We start from the raw sequence: 18,246 nt of genomic DNA, 5'->3' as shown, positions 1-18,246 counted from the left end.
TCCCATCTACTGGTGAAACTGGGTGCTGCAGTAGAGCAGCTGCTTTATAAATGACAATACTTTAACCTCTTAAATCTGACATATTTGAGAAACTGTCAAACTATAGTACACAACATCATCAAATATTTCACGAATATGAAGAAATCTCTCTGCAAAGGAAAAACTACGGTGTTTGTGCTTAATTCTTTTTTTTTTGGTTTTGTGATGCTGTAAAAGCTGTTTTTAGTGCTGTTTGACATGTTAAACCAGTTAATGAAGTAAAGATTCATTGATTTTACTCATGCAGCTTCAGTCAGTCCAACAAACCCTGACTGTCGAGGTGCTCACTGAGACTGCCTCCCTGCTGCAGAGATGAACCTGAGATTTGAGTCTGTTCCTGTCACATGGATGGAGGATCGTTCACAGAGTGGAAATCTGCTCTGAAGCTGCTGTGAACTGAAATGATGTTACTCGTCCTGCACTGATTCACTCTGAACTAGAATGTGATTTGAACCGAGAGCAGAGCGGAGACGAGTTCAGGATATTTGTGACTGGTGGAGGGTGACCATAGTGACCACGAGTGAGTTATCAGCTAAAGCTAGTTAGCTCGATTATCAAGCTGCATCAAAAGATGGTACAGGAGCTTCATACAGACTGTGATACCTGTTAATCAACATCCCCCAATGAAATCCAGTCCAGAGGTCAGAGTACAGAAAATAATATTGCAAACTTTAAGCTTTAATACAATTTAAACATGTGGACTATATAAGAAATAATAATATAATAATAATTACACACTGTACTGTTGTTATGAAGGCCGATATTAGCGATAGGGACCAGAGAAAGTTTGTTTGTCTTGTTTTTTTGTAGTGTGATGCAAACATGTTCATTTATTTTAACATGGAAGTCTGTGTGGCCTCTCTCACTTTGTGTTTTCTCACTCTCTGTGACTCAGTCTCTCTCTCTCAGAGCGGTGACCTGTCCAGGGTCTACGTTGCCTCTTGCCTCTAAGCAGTCGGTGAATTCAGCACCAGCTCTCATGTTACAGAACTCATGTTAGAATCTCAGTCTATTACTTCCTGTCTGTACCTCAGCAGAGATGCTACCACTCTTCTCAGTTAACAGATAGTTTACACTGGTCATGTGCTCCATACAGTGGACACACAGTTGCCAGTGCCTGATGATCGCACACAGTGCTGTGATCTAGTCATACAACACAAACACTGTTACATCAGGCTGATGTTTGACACACAGTAACAGTTATAACAGTAGGTGTGACATCAGAGATAATCAGCTGCTGTCTGGACTGCTCACAAAAAACTTGTCTTTCATTGACTGAAAGCTCTGAAAGAGCAATTTGGACTCGCACACATAACTGATCCTGCCCATGTCATGCATAATCCACATACAGTATGATGATGGATTTACTCAAATGTGTGATAATGTTGGACCCTGACAACCAGAACTCTCATCATATTCAAAGAATGAAGAGGGAGAATTATTTCAAAAGAAGTGGTATGAGTATAATCCATGTCTAGAGTATTCTCCAAGTGCTGATGTTATGTATTGTTTCAGCTGTCCTTTTTTCCTAAATGATGAAAACAGAAGGGTTAAATCTGCGGCTTTTGAAGTAGCTGACCAAGTGTCCCAAGCTGCAAAAGAAAAAAAAGGGAAATTTTGTCTCATTTCATAACATCACACTTTAGCAAGACAGGGTATGCCTTTCAGGGGAGATGATGAGACCTTGTAAAGCCAAAATCTTTCTGAGAGTTAGTCGAGTTGTTCTGCAAATATGACAGTGTAATTAAATTACACCTTGGTGCCATATAAGAGTGACAGGGACCTGGAAAAAGACCTCCGTCTCGCTCCTCTCAAACAGAAGTCTGAACGACATAATCAAAGCTTCGGCCACATCAGTAAGACGTGTCATTCAAACAGAAATGCAAGAGTGTGGAATCTTTTCTATACTGATGGATGAAACCACAGATGTGTTGTACACCAAGCAGGATTCATTCAGATATGTGCACAACATGGAAATCAAGGAGCGCTTCCTTCAGGTGTGTAATGTGGAGTCAACAAGTGGAGATGCTCTAGAAAAGCCAGTAATGGCTCTAGTGAAAGAAAATAACCTAAAGATTGACAACATCTGGGATCAAGGTGATGATGGGGCTACAAACATGAGCGGGCGCTTTAGGTGACTTCAGTCAAGAATACAAAAAAAAAAAAGAAGGCCAAAGGCCTCATATGTCCACTGTCAGGCAAACTGTCTTAACCCTGTCATGCATGAATTATGACAACCTCAATCAGGATTTTTTTGTAAGCGTTTTTATTCATTTTTAGGCAATAAAGGAAATAAAACATAGGCATAGAATAAAAATACTTAAATCCTAATTGAGGTTGTCATAATTCATGCATGACAGGGTTAAATAACAATAATTACAATGAAACGCGCCATACATCTATAGTAACAGTAAACGATGATTTTGTCTTCAGCTGATCTTTGGAACATCAGTTTGTTCCCAGGAAATGAGTTCATGCACGCCGGTCAGGATTTTAATTTTAATATTTCAATTAACCCAAACCTTATGTGTGAGTCACATGTTCCTTTGATTCATAGCTCCTTGGGCTTAAGGATCAAGCTGATTAAACCAGTGTTATGAGGTAATAATAAAATGCAAAGACTGGTGACAGTGCTTGGAACCATACACTGTTAAAAAAAAATCCTAGAAAAACTAATATTCCGGCAGCTGGGCGCCAAAATAATACCATCAAATAACAGAAAATAACTTTCTCATAAAAATACAGTTATTTTCAGTAATGACAATACAGTTTGTTGCCCTAATTTTACATGGGATTTTGCCTTTTTCAAGTGCTTTTAAACATTAAATTAGGAACATTTTAATGTGATTAAGCACCTATTCGAGCACCGTTTATGCACCGGCACCGTTTTAAAAGTACCGGTTTGGCACCGGTATCGGATAAAACCTAAACGAAACCCACCCCTACACAGGAGACTGAGCTGATGGCTGCTGAGCAGGAGATTGAACTAGAGACTGAGCAGGGGACTGACTGTGGTGGGAGTGGAGCAGGTGGTGGAGTAGCTGACTGAGCTTCAGGCCGGAGTGGTGGATATGATAAAAGAGGGGCTGGGACACTGACAGGCAGAGGAGCAGGCTCAACGAAAACAGTTTCTCCTTGATTAGTTCTCCGGTCAGAGTGAACAGGTGAAGTAGAAGACCCATTTTATTATTATCTTCTGCCACAAAAACACGGCCCCAGAATAAACAGTCCTAAAATTGAAAAGTGTCTTTCTCACTCACCACAGCCGCTCTACTCTGAAATCAGCGTCCAACTGAAAAATGCCCAACGGATTTATTTTTTGAGTGCGGTCTCCACTGGCAATTCAGTAAAAGAAGATACTGAAAAAAGTTTTTTGTTGCTTATATTTAATAGAGCAATGCTGTATAGTGAGCGCTGTGAATTTGAATAATATATATCAATATACATCTTGAACATAGTCTCATAGTCTCAGTTCTTATCACACAAATTTTTTTGTGTGTGAAATTTCCCCAACTAAACCCATCCCCCGGAGCAACAACACAATTTCGCTACTTCAGCAATCAGAATTAAATTGTGTCATCAGCAGGGCAGGATCCAGGAAAATGCCCAGGACTGATGCAGGAGGATTTATGGGAGTTTTCCCGATGAACCCTTGCAGTGCAGTGGAGAAAATGTGACATGCCAATGCCATATTCATTCCATGAGTGGTTTTATTTGGCCACTGAAGGATGGATTAACTAGTCTATATTAGACCTGTTTGTTTATATATTTTACAGCTATTAAGTTATCTGATTTACAAATTGGATTAAAACAGACAATTATACAGAAAGTCTGGATCTGACTCAAGAGAGATTGGCACAGGGGAAGTGTGGAGCATTGTGGCTTTTGTGCGGTCCCTGGAAGATACTGAGAAAAAGTCCGCTTGGATCACCTGTTAAAAGAAATGTGGTTTTCAAACAACAAGACCTCATGTTGAACTGACATCAACACAATATGAAAACACAATGGCATCCATAGATACGTGAGTATAGTTAGGCACTAACATAGTACAAAAACAGTAAATATTAAATATTGAATGATTATTCAGCAGCACACCCGTGCATGTGCTGTGCAGCTTCAGGACCAACAGTGCACAATATGCTTTAACACTTTGTCATCCATTGAAATATTCATAAGCAGCCAAGGAAGTTTATGTATGTATATAGTTATACAATCTGATAATGAAAAATGAATGGGTGAGCATACACTTGTAGAACTCCTCTGATATGTATGCAAGCACCCTTGTGTACACCTGTGTGTGTGAGTGCGCTTAAGTTCAACATTTTGTGATATATAACAATAAAAATACAATTTCCACTTAAAATGAACATATTCAAAACTCTAGATCTTTCTCCATGTCTGATCATTTCCTGATAACATTCACATTTACAATAATTGATTACACAGCAGTGGATCTAAGTTTAAGAATATAATCCACCCACTGTTGTGCCCTGTACCTGGGCTGTGTGCAGACAGGAAAAGGACCCAAAGTGCCATCCGGAGACAAAAGGTGAACTCAAAGCAGCTTTAATGCTGAACTCAAAAGGGTAACAAAACACTGGGAAAATCAAAATAAACTTAACACTGACAGATTTTAGGTTCTGGCAACAGAGCACAGGAAACCAGAGGGAGTAATGACGGGCAACAGGAGGGAAACACAGCTGGGGCAAATAACGAGACAAAGAATAAACTGAACACACTGAGAAAAGACAGAGACCTTCAAAGGAAAACAGGAAACACAACACAGACTGAACTTACAGACACAGACTGACTGGACACGGAATATAGCAACTAAGGATACACAGAGAACTAGACAAGGGGATACAGCTGACAGGGGAGACAGAGCAACTAGATGACAGAGCAAATAAGACAGAACTCAAAGAAACCAAAGACTAGAAAACCCAAAACCCACCCAGTACCCCCTAAAGGGCTGGCTCCCAGACAGCCCAAACCATAACAAAAACAACCCAACCAGGGTGGGCGGTGGGGAAACAGGCAGGAGGGCTCGAAACAAACCAAACAAGGAGCAAGAAACAAAAAACCGGGCCCGGAAAGCAACACAACAAAATTGTTGCCGGCAACGACGCCCAGTCATTGGCCTGGAAAGTGAACAAGTATGAGACAGGGCTCTTCGGACAGTAAGATCAAAGCAGGGCGAGCTTCAGGAGGAGTAGGCCGGGCAGGACGGGCAGGCCGGAAGCACTAGGCAGATGGAAGGAGGCCGGCACTTAGCACGAAAGATGGTGTTTTGGTGGTCTGAGGCTGCAGCCGGCGACGCTGAAGACTCGGAGGCCGCAGCCGGCGAGGCAGGAGGCAGGACACTTCTGGGACCGGAGGTAGTCTCCCGATGAAGAGCAGTGCAGTGCTTGTCAGCTGGGGGCTCACATTCATTGCATTGTAGGTTCATGTGACATTCCCTGGCAACATGAGTAACTGAGGTGGGCACTGCAGAGCACATAAAGTAGGCGTGGCTGCAAGCGTCTGTGGTCCTTCAATAACTGAACAATGTGGGCGCTTGCATTCCATGAGGCTGGCGGGCTCCTGGACCTTTTGCCAGCGGAGACAGGTTTAAAGGCTGTACATTTTTCACTCGGACCCTCCAGCGGAGGATGGGACCTTTGTGGTCGTGAAGTGGACAGTGCTTAGCAGAAGATCACATGCACCCGGTGGTGGGGAACAGAAGGCTCCTCGGACCCTCCGAGGCAACAGGCTGGGCGGGGCCCCTCGGACCCTTCTCTAGGCTGGACGGGCCCTACGGCATCGGACCCTCCAGCGGGAACAGAATTAGCGGACCCTCCAGCGGAACAGGAGGCTGGGCGGCCCTCGGATGCATTTCTCTTTCGAAGGCGAGGCAGCGTTTCCTCGGGATGAGGAACAGGAACAGAGACATGGAGACCACCTCCTCATCCCCGACCCATAGCCATCATGAACAAGGTCCCGGATGGTGTGGCGACCGTGGGTGTTTTTCAGTTAGTTTGGGCAAGCTTATAACAGGCAGCAATGGTGCGATCCGACTTGGCAAACTGACAAAGCTGAGGGTTATCCGAATGAAACAAAACTGGGACCCGAACAGCACAAAAGGCAGTGACTTTTTCAAGTTCATTCGCTCCAATCTCAGCGTTGTCCTCTCTAGCGTTCTTCTGCCTCAGACAGGAAAGGAGTAGCCTTTTCTAAAAGGTGAACTCAAAAATTGGCCTTATGTTCTTTTAATTTCTGACAGAACACAAGCACCCTTTGTGAGAGCACAATGGCTTAAACCCTGGTGCGTGCAGCTTCAGTGATAGTTTGGCTTTTGCAGCAACACAGAATGGACACGGGGTGCTGGCTACTGAATAAACTACAGGACACTTTGAGGAAGAAGTGCGCTTGAAGCTGGATACCGATGACACTTTGTGAGTCCATTTCACCATTCATAACTATGCTGGAGAACTAGACAAGGGGATACAGCTGACAGGGGAGACAGAGCAACTAGAATGACAGAGACATAAACCATAATAATGTGGTTTTTCACTGTACTACCAACATAGAGCAGAGCAGCTATCTGAACGCTACTCCAACAGAGGTCGATTATCTTGTTCTCTGTACATGGATACTGTAGCTCCTGTGAAAACTAAGGCCTCAAATGTACCTGACTGTGGTATATCAAAATGAACTAAAGCAGAATGCTGGAACTAGTCACAAATTTAGAGGATCATCAAGCCTGGAGAAAACTTGCTGCTTTTAAATGCAAAGCCAGAACATCTAACTATTCGTCACTGATTGAAGAAATCAGGCTGCAGCTCTACTGAGCCAACAATCCCTTTAACGTTAACTAGTAATGACTTCATGAACTTCTTCACAAATAAAATTTTTATCATAAGAGAAACATAATCGTCCCACAGATGTAATAAAATAAACTTTTAGTACCATCGATGTTAAGTTAGACTCTTTTTCTCCAATTGATCTTTCTGAGTTAACTTCAATAATTACTTCCTCCAAACCATCAACATGTCTTTTACCATTCCTACAAAACTGCTCAAAGAAGTCCTGCCATTAATTAATTCATCAATCTAGTATGGGTGATCTCTAATAATCGGCTATGTACCACAGTATGGACTCAAAAAGCCTAGACCCAGCTGTCTTATTATAGGCCAATCTCCAACCTTCCTTTCATATCAAAATTTGAAAGAGTAGTTGTCAAACAGCTAACAGATCATCTGCAGAGGAAAGTTTCAGTCAGGTTTCAGAGCTTTACAGAAACAGCTTTAGTGTTTACAAATGATCTTCTTATGGCCTCTGACAGTGGACTCATGTCTATGCAAACATAGACCTCAGTGCTGCGTTCGATACTGTTGACCATAATATCCTATTAGAAATTAGAACATGCTTTGGTATTACAGGTACTGCACTGCAGTCTCTGGCCCTGAAAATCTTCAGGTCTATTGTTACTAATAGTTTGCTAACAGATCAATTAGACTCCAATTGTTCAAATGGATCCTCTTCAAACATAAGGTCAATTATGGTGTTCCCAGGGTTCAGTGCTAGGACCAATTCTATTTACATTATACATGCTTCCTTAGGCAGCATCATTAGAAAAAATTTTCACTGCTATGCAGATGACCACTCTATCTATCCATGAAGCCAGGTATCACAGACCAATTAGTTAAACTGCAGGAATGAACCATAACTTTCTGCTTCTTAATTCAGATAAAACTGAGGTTATTGTACTTGGCCCTGAAAATCTTAGAAATATGGTATCTAACCAGATTCTTACTCTGGATGGCATTACCTTGGCCTCCAGTAATGCTGTGAGGAACCTTGAGTCATTTTTGACCAGGACATGTCCTTCAATGCACATATTAAACAAATATGTAAGACTGCTTTCTTCCATTTAGCGCAACATCTCTAAAATTAGAAATATCCTGTCTTAGAGTGATACTGAAAAACTAGTTCATGCATTTATTACTTCCAGGCTGGACTACTGTAATTCTTTATTATCAGGATGTCCTAAAAACTCGCTGAAAAGCCTTCAGCTGATCCAAAATGCTGCAGCAAGGGTACTGACAGGGACTAGAAAGAGAGAGCATATTTCTCCTGTTTTGGCTTCCTTCATTGGCTTCCTGTTAAATCCAGAATTGAATTCAAAATCCTGCTCCTCACATACAAGGTCTTAAATAATCAGGCCCCATCTTATCTTAATGACCTTGTAGTGCCATATCACCCTATTAGAGCACTTCGCTCTCGCTCTGCAGGCCTACTTGTTGTTCCTAGAGTATTTAAAAGTAGAATGGGAGGAGAGCCTTCAGTTTTCAGGCCCCTCTTCTGTGGAACCAGCTTCTAGTTTGGATTCGGGAGACAGACACTATCTCTACTTTCAAGATTAGGCTTAAAAACTTTCCTTTTGCTAAAGCATATAGTTAGGGCTGGACCAGGTGACCCTGAATCCTCCCTTAGTTATGCTGCAGACGTGAGGCTGCCGGGATTCCCATGATGCATTGAGTTTTTCCCTTCCTGTCACCTTTCTCACTCACTATGTGTTAATAGACCTCTCTGCATCGAATCATATCTGTTATTAATCTCTGTCTCTCTTCCACAGCATGTCTTTCATCCTGTTTTCCTTCTTTTCACCCCAACCGGTCGCAGCAGATGGCCGCCTCCCTGAGCCTGGTTCTGCCGGAGGTTTCTTCCTGTTAAAAGTGAGTTTTCCTTCCCACTGTCGCCAAAGTGCTTGCTCATAGGGGTCATATGACTCTGTATTTATTATTGTGCACTACTCTATATAAAAGCCTTGAGTATTTTTTGTTGTGATTTTACGCTATATAAATAAAATTGAATTGAATTGAATTGAATTGAGCCCACTGTGTGATAACATTCTACACGCATACAACTGGTGACTGACCCAGTCGTTAAACGCTGCTCTATCATAAATAAAATTGAATTGAATTGAATTGAATTGAGATCCAGTGTTGCCTCAAACTATTATGAGTTTTGAGGCTGTTTTAAGGATAAGTTGCAGTTTATCAGTTTTGTTTTTAGCACATCAGTGAGATGAAGTGTCAAAAATAACCTGCAAACATCCGGTGAGCATGATTTGAAGTGATTTAGTAATGTGCTGCAACACTCTACAAACAATAGGCCCAAGTTGACGGTGCAATAAAAATGAGGCCCACTTGTGATAACATTCTACATACAACTGGTGACAGGAGTGATCTTGCTATTACTAAGTGATCAATACATAAAACAAAGAAATTACCAATACAGAAGCACTCCACTAACCACTGAGATTTCTTTAGACCAGGGACAAGGGCCAAATGGAGCCCAATTTGATCTCAAGTGATCCATTCTGGTAAAACAATAAAATAACAGGTAATATTATAACTTAAAAATCCTTCCCTTTCTTTAAGACTAAAGACATGAAAGTCTGTTGCAGGGACATTCACATGGACCACATGAAGATTTTTTTAAAACGCTCAGACTGTAGGCCATAAAAGACACTGTTTACCCCACTCCTTTACCTGTTTCTTAGGCTACGTTCACACCGCAGCTCTTAATCCTCAATTCCGATTTTTTTGATCAAATCCGATTTTTTTGTCTGCTTGTTCACACTACAAATAAAATGTGACAGCAAACACGCTCTAGTGTGAACGCTCAAAGCGGCCCGCATGCGCAAAAGAAGATGTCATACACAACACGCTCTGTTTAGACCCAGAGCAAACAATATTGTTTGACTGATGGCCCTTAATATAAAGACTTCAGACTTTACGTTTCCCAATTTTTGCTTTAAGATATTTTGTTATTTACATAATAATGTAGATAACCTAATAATATCGCATAGGGTCAAAAAAAATCGGATTTGATGCACTTTCGCCTGCAGAACGTAGCCTCAGAGAACACAAAGTATAGTATATAAATATTTTTCCTATTTAATGAGGAGTTCATTTATTTTTTTAAAAAAAAGATAATAATAAGAATGAGAAGTCAAGATAAATACATGTGATTTTAATTTTTTTTTCACATTTATCGATCTGTTGTCGCTTCAATTTACAGAACATGAAAGTCTCAGTATGTTACACGCCCCACCAGAGAAAATAAAACACTGGACATACTGTATGCTAACACAAAAGAGGCATATGTATATATTTCCTTCTTCCCCTGGGAAGATCAAATCACAACCTGGTGTGCCTCCTCTCTGTGTATTGCACTTTAGTACACAGGGAACTAGTAGTCACCCACACTGGGAAAAGATGGGCTGAGGACACTGAGGAGGGTCATGTGAAGGACTGTTTTGACTCAACCATGTGGGAAGTGCTTTGTGATGACCACAGGGAGGACATTGATGGCCTGGTGGATTGCTAAACAGATTACATCAAGTTTTTTGTAAATAACACACAGTTTGATCCACAGTTTGCAATTAGTTATAACTGAGTGACTTAACTGATTAACCTGATTTATGGATCACACCAGATATAAAGTGATATAAAATGCACAATTCTGATGTGATATGAAAGAATCTCAAATTCTATTTTTTAAGTAAGAAAATCACATATTGTAATAAAAACTTTTATCCTCAGATGATAGTTTAAAATATTGAAAGTGTAAAGATTTGACACCAGATTCCTCAAAGAAAAAAAATACTTAAAGTCTTTTTCATTTTTTAACTTTGTTATTGAAAAAAGTAAGAAAGTTATACCAAAAATCTGATAAGAAAGAAAATGAATCCATTATAATTTGATTTTAAAAAATCCCTAGTCGATAATGGCATGCATTTTATATGTGTTTCTTATAACACCTTGAATGAATTGTAAATTAAACATTAACATTCACAAAACATTTATTAAATTTGATCAGATTATCATTCATTAATGTGTTAAATGCAAACTCAGGTCACCAACAATTTTTTGGTTATTTTTCTGTGTACTGACAGCATCTTACTTTTGTTTAATAAAATACTGAGAAGTGTTCTTCAGTCTCACAAACACAACATCTGTTCTTCTGTACAGAAGAATTATATGAAAAGTATTAAAAGTAGTTACTTGATGTTAAATGATTCTTTGAGACTTTTTTCGGCCTGATCTTTTTTGATTTTATGCCAGGATTTTGGGATGTCAGCAGGTGCTGCTTCATATTCTTTGGCAAAGTCATTGTTGTATTTTCTCATTAAATATTTCCAGTAGTCTGATGCTTCAAGGCTCACATCTGTTTGAATATTCCAGTCTTTATAGATTTTCTTGTAGTTCTTATAGGAGTGAAATTTATTGTTTGTATCACTGCTACGAAATTTTTGTCACTAACAACCAGAGACGAGCATATTTCAGTGACAAGTGTTTTGTGTCGACCCATCTGTATCTACCCAGACCCTCTGGCCTGTGCAGTGAAGCAAAGTGCTCAGTATGGGCTATTCCTCCTGCATCACAGGGAGCTTTGCAGAATGGACACTGTTTACCACAACCAATCAATTTGTTGAAAAGCTCATTCTGTGGCTGCACATGGAGATTTTGTAGTTTAATTTCAAAGGTAGATTCTTTAAACTCATTTCTAAGAGTTTCTGTCATGTCATTCACAGATGTTGTGAGACAGTCAGCAAACTGTTCCTTGTCAGCATTGTTCAGTATCATGAAAGCACCAAGAGCATTCTGGGTAATGACCAGTTTATCACCGAGTTCTTTGCAAATACCTTCAACAAATGCCTTCAAATCATCACTCTCTCTAGTTTTGGCCTTGTTGATGGCAGAATTTATGCTGTCAATACATGACCGCAGATGTCGGTCCTCAAACGCAAACACTGATGACTCATTTGAGAAGCGCTTCTTTATTTGCTGAAGTATCCATGACTTTGCATACTTCTCATATGAGCAAATATAGGTCACATAGTTTCGAAAATGCTCCTTGTGAAGCAAATCCAGTAAAATTGAATACTGGAAGGACATTCTTGTGCTGAACTCTCTGAGTTTCCTCATTTCATCAATAATATCAGGACCCAGGGAGCGATTAACAAAGTCTTCAACGGCAGGTTTCAAACATCGATTTGTGAATTCTTCTGCTTTCTTCTGACACTGGTTTCGTTCATGAAACACATCTTTGAAATCTTCATGAAACTTTTCCTTGTTTTTAGTCAGACACCTGTACGGATCATTTTCTTCTATGAAATCTTCGTGCATTTTCTGAAACTCTCTGGCTGCAAATCCACAGATGTGCTGTTTTAGAGAAACTTCAAACTCAATGTTCATCTTAACATTTTCATTATTTTGGAGAGTCTCATCAGTCTTGTGAAGGATCTCCTGGATGTAAGTTTCATGGTAATTGTTTCTTCTTTTCACTCGTTCATTCACAAAGTCTGTGCAAATATTTATCATCCTGTCAGCCAGATGTTGTGCAGCCATTATGTGATCCTGACCAGTAAAGACCTTGTTTGCTGTGTGTTTAAATCTGTTGAACCATCCTTCAGGTGTACATTTGAAAGACTCTTTTCCACAATCTTGTAGACTCATTTCACTTAATAACTCATTTGCACCCCCTCTGTGTTTCAGATTTTCTCTCAGACAGTGGGACACATTGTCTGTGACATTTTTTGTTTTTTGTTCAGAGAAAGACAGTTTTTCTAAAGTTTCACTCCACATCTTCTCAAACTCTTTGTCCAACTCTGCGTCTGTCATTTGGACTTCTTTCTTTCGACATTTATCAATTAATGCACGCACTGCTTTTTCAATCTCTTTTGTATGATTGTCTTTGATTTTATCAATTTCTGTCATTCCCTGTCTGATTCCTGCTGCTGCTTCAAGCTGATGCATTGCACCATTTTCTATATCACGACGAAGGACCTTTACACTGTTTGAGAATTCCTCTTTGTATCCTTCAACCAGAGACACATGACCCTCTGTTTGCTCAAAATATTGTGTCAGATTGTTCAGAATCTTGGTCTCCCATGTAGACAGCACTGTGGTGGCGTCACTTTTCAAAGATCTGAGAAATTCTCTCATGTCAGATGTTTCAGATTTTGCGGCAATAGTACCAAAATTGGAAATTTTTGTTTCTGCATTTCTTACCCAGGTGTACATTTCTTTTCTAAATTCCCACTCCCATTTATTGAACTCTGTGCAGAGCTTCATGTATGCATCAGCTACGAGGCTGTTTCTGAAGCTGAAGATGAAGTTTTCATGCTTTACTGCATCCCACAGGCTTTTCACCCACTCTTTAAACTCTATGATATTATTAGCAGATGACTCACAGTTTCTCAGTAGTTGGATGATGTTTTTCTTGAGCTCATATACAGCCTCACTGTATCCTGCATTAACTGGTGCCATTGGTGGGTTTCCATTCCAGAGTCCAGGAATGTACCAGTTCCCGGTGTCTGGACTGTACTCCATCACATCAGTGAAGTTCTTATTCTCCTCTTTCTTTTCCATTTTGGCTGCTGCCCGAGTCATCTCATTTAATTGTTTTAGAAGCAATTTCCTGTCTCGTAAGTTCTTGTCATGGGCTGAAACATCCGACACATTCTGGTGAACAAACTGACATTTAGGTTTTTTGCCCACCTCCTTCATCCTGAGAAAAGCATGCACAACTATTTGTAGGATGTCTTTCATTTCTGTTAAATTCTCCATTGCAATGTTGACTATGGTGACATCACTCAGCCCCACAACAAGTGTAGCAAGCTCATTGTCGTGCTCATAGCTGTTGTCCAGTTGTGCAAGTTCTGGTGACTTTAAGCCCTCAGTGTCAATGATCACCATGAAGTCACAGTTTAGGACTTTTCTCATGTCTTCATTGATTTTGATGAGCAACATGAAGGCACCTCGAGTACATCGACCACTGCTGACCGCAAACTGCACTCCAAACATGGTGTTAAGGAGAGTGGACTTTCCTGTGCTCTGAACTCCAAGAACTGTGACTACCAGTATCTTTCTGTTTGGAGACACCAGGTCACTGAGCTGAGAGAGAACATCACTCACCCATCTGAGAGGGATGTTGGATGCATCTCCATCTACAAGCTCAAGAGGAAATCCATCAAGCAACAACTCTGCACACAGTTTGGGCAGATGCTGAAATTGCTGACGTGATCTGTGTGTTTCTGGAAGAGACAGTGAAGATTCATAGATCTGACCCATTTCACGGAAGAAGTGTTCAATCCCCAGTGAGCTGTTAGAAATTTGTCTGTCAATTTCTTTGATCTCCTCTTTGTTCTCAGAGTTCTTGCATTTTTCTTTATATTTCTCCCTGAGTTCAGACAGTCTTACACGAGACACATTATCGAGGTTCATTCGCATCCATTTCAGGAAATAAAAACTCTCTGTTCCTGGGTTTGATATCCCAGTGATGAAGTTTGTCATAGCCGCTGACATCTCATAAGAGTTCTGCTTTTTTTCCGCAGTTCCTCTTTCTGTTTCTGAAGATCACTTTTGTAATCTTCTATATTTTTAGACTCAACATGTCGAAGTCGAAACTCTTCCTTCTCTAAGCACGTCAATGTTTTCCATATTTGGCCTTGTCGGGAAGCTGATCTTCTTTGTATTTATGGATGTCTTGAATCCCTGCAGTGATGGTTTTGCATTTTCTTTGCAGTCTGGCACTCGGGAGCGTCTTCATCAACTAGGATTCCCAGTTCATGAGCAACTTTGACCATCTTCTCTATTTTCATCTTCAGCTCTGATTTCTCAACCACATTTCTGACTTTTTTCCTCAAATCTTTTACAAAGTTTGCATCATTTTCTTATTTGTCTTAATAATGTTGTTTTAGTGAAATCCAACTCAGATGCTACTTTTTTCAAAGACTCTAAATTGAAGCGCTTGCTCTCACAGTTTCCCACCAAGAAGATCTGTGCTTTGTGGTTTTGACTTTTAAGCAGATTGATCACAGACTCAGAGTCAGAATCCAAATGGTCAAAGAAGACAAAAACTGCAGCAGATGTCTGACACAAAAAGGAGTATTGTGTTTCAAATGAAGCAATGTCTCCACGAAGGTTAGCTACAGCCACTGGCTGACTGAAAATATCGATGTTTGTGTTTCCACCAGGAAGATACCAAGTAATTTCAGTCAGTCCATTGGAAATTCTTCTTGGACTGTCACCACACTCCATGTTGTGGTGAACAAAAGTGTCGTGGTACTGCTGAGCATTGCTCAGAAGCTTATTGAGAATCTCTGACTTGGACAAGGAGCACTCACCCAGTCTGACAAAAGAGACCATTGGAAGTTCAGAGAGAACAATTCTTTCTTCAATGAAGCCCCTTGACTGTGAAAGAGACTGAGGTCTGTACTTTTTAACAATGTCTCTCATGGCCCACAGCATGAGTGTGCACTGTTTTGTATCACAATTGGGAAGCAGCAGAGGGACTGAGAACTGACACATGGACATTTTTAGTGCCAATTCCTGCTGTAGAAAACCATCAGAACACAGAAAGACAGTAGTGATTATGTCGAGGGGATTCACAGTGTCATCTGTGTCAATTATATCATCAAAATCTGTATCTGTACTCCCTGATTCATCATCACTGTTTGACTCGCACTCTGGTGTATATTTCACATTTATAGAAGTGACATTAAACATCATTAGTTTTTTCAGAAAATACCATGGAAGGTCTGAGTTAAACTTGGCAGGTTCATCAGTGATGGACTTCTTATTGATCTCAAGTACTCTGCTGAGTGATAGCTTTTCTCTGTAGTACTGTTTTAAGCCCAGTTCTTCCAATAAGCACTCCAGTTGTTTCACTGTGGATAAACAGATCCTTGTTACTTCTAAAGAAACTGTAGGTTTGTTAATATTATAAATCCTAGATCTAAAATGAATGACCTAGTTCACACAAAAACCTAACTATCTTTGTCTGATCTATTGGACCCTCTATGAGGGCCTATTCAAAATATAGCTCAGGCCAACATTTTACCATTAGATTTTGTGCTATGTATCATGTTATTGAGATTACAGTATTATTCTTCAACATTTGAATTACACACACTTGGAATTCCATTTGTTCAAGAAAAAAATCAGAGAATGCGCAAAACATAAATAAAAACAAAATATAATGATCTCCTATACCCATATTTAATTCACAATAGATCATAGAAAACATATCAGATGTTTCAATTTTGATCTGTGGGCCATCAAGTCTTTGACCCAGTGCTTTCTTTTACATTGTCAGTTTGGTTCATAGGTTGCTTATTGTTTAAGTTTTCACCTTTGTGTTTTCCTTTCTTTGCTTAGTCAGTTTCTTTTTGTTTAGTGCAGTTCTCTGTATTTCTCTCCTAGTTATTTTAGCCTTCTTCTGACAACTTGTTTATCAAACTGTTTGATTTTGGAACTGCTTGACTGTTGTGTATTGTGTTAGTTTTTCTTCCATTGTCACGTTACTCTGATTTGATTTAAGTGTGTTTAGTTCCCCAGCTAGGTGTTATTTCCCATTAGCCTCTTTTTTAAGGTCCTGTTGGTCACCAATAAGGCTTTGAATGGTTTGGCGCCTTTTATATTTCTCTGCACCATTATGTTCCATCCCTTGCTCTCCGATCTCAGGATACTGGCCTTTTAAAGGTTTCTAAAGCAAGAAAAAAGACTATTGGGGAGCGTGCTTTTCCTTTTTGTGCCCATCTTTGTGGAACAACCTCTCTCAAAATACTAGGGCGGCATGCAATGTGGAGGGTTTCAAAGCTAAGTTTAAGACCCACTTGTTCACCCTATGCTACGTGTCTTAATACTATGCCTAACATTTTTACTGGTTCTTATTGCTGTTCCCTTTTGTTTTATTATCCTCTAAACTGTTTTCTTTTTTCTGTATTGTTTTTATTTATTTATCTATCTTTTTTTATCTTCAAATAGCTGTTCAGCACTTTGTGTCATAATGTTTTATAAATAAAGTTGTTGTTATTATTATTATATGAATATTCTGATATTGATACATCAATATGTTTACATATCCACTGTTATGTATCCCACATGTATTATCACAGTAGGGCTGCTGTAAATTGAATAACTAGCAGATGTCAGTAGTTCCAAATGAGTTGTTGAACGGGTCTTCGTGTAATCTGCCTTTTGGCAAAGCAGTTGTTTGGAAAAGTTTGCCACATTCATGAGGGCTTCATCACACCATCACCACCCAGACAAAACCTAGATCCGTCACACATTCTAGATGAGGAGTTGAGATTGGAGTTTGTAAGAATCTCAAATATTTCTACAAAGAATTATGACTCTCTACCATGACCTGAATTGCTGACAAATACCCCCAACTGCTTCAGTCGCCAATAATTTATTAATTTAACTATTTTTTTTTAACTATTTAATCCACTTCTTTGAGTAATCAGAACCCTCTCTTCCTACAGCCAGCCAGCTCTTCCACTGAGCCTGTCAATCCCTCACATGAGCGCAAGGGTACTGTGTTGTTTGAGCCTGAACTTGAAAGTTCTGAACCAGAGTTGGAAGGTCCCACACCACCAACATTCAATCTCTCATGTTGCCTGAGCTTTTGGGTCTCCCAGTTGTCTCCTAAGCATCCCAATTGTTCTGGAATTGTTGTTAATTTTTACTTACTTGTATTTGTAGGGGTAACAGCAGACTGATTTTTGCTTTTGTTCTTCATGTCTTCAGGAGCTTGACTAGACTTATAAAATAACAAAAATACACATATAAAAATCTATTGTTGCAAGCACAACACGTAGTGAGGGCAAAGTTTCTTTTTCACAAATTTTACCTCCATTGTTGGCACAGACTCTAATACTTGCTCCAGGTTGTTCAGTATGTTTCTCTCTGAAAGTAATGAGAGGCAAGCATTTAGCTAATTTGAGCACTTTCATAAACATAAGCTATAAAAACCAAATTAGTGAAGTTGGACAGAAAACACTGAGTACGATTTTCCTACTTCACAGTATTTGCTGTTTAGAGTAGGCATTCTCATGGGTGTGTCCATGTCGCGTTAACAATAGCTAGAGGTTGTCAAGCCACTGTTAGAAACCATGTAGGTAACTTTTAACAACTCGTTTATCATGTTAGTAATGAAAGGATTGACAGAGAGGGGAACTGCCATGTCAGGTTTAACCAAACAGACAAGTCTCCACCAACACTATCAGATGTTCATTTCTCAGAAATCATTTGGTTGACTGAATGTTCAAAGTTTTTCCATTATGCCGCCTTCATTTTTAATGGGTATTTAATCCTGCTGCAGACACATACAGTTAACAGTGTCACACTGTGATCAAGACTTAATTCAGCT

Source organism: Oreochromis aureus, linkage group 3, assembly GCF_013358895.1.
Source record: "Oreochromis aureus strain Israel breed Guangdong linkage group 3, ZZ_aureus, whole genome shotgun sequence".
NCBI lineage: Eukaryota > Metazoa > Chordata > Actinopteri > Cichliformes > Cichlidae > Oreochromis > Oreochromis aureus.
Note: the sequence above shows the minus strand (reverse complement) of the source record.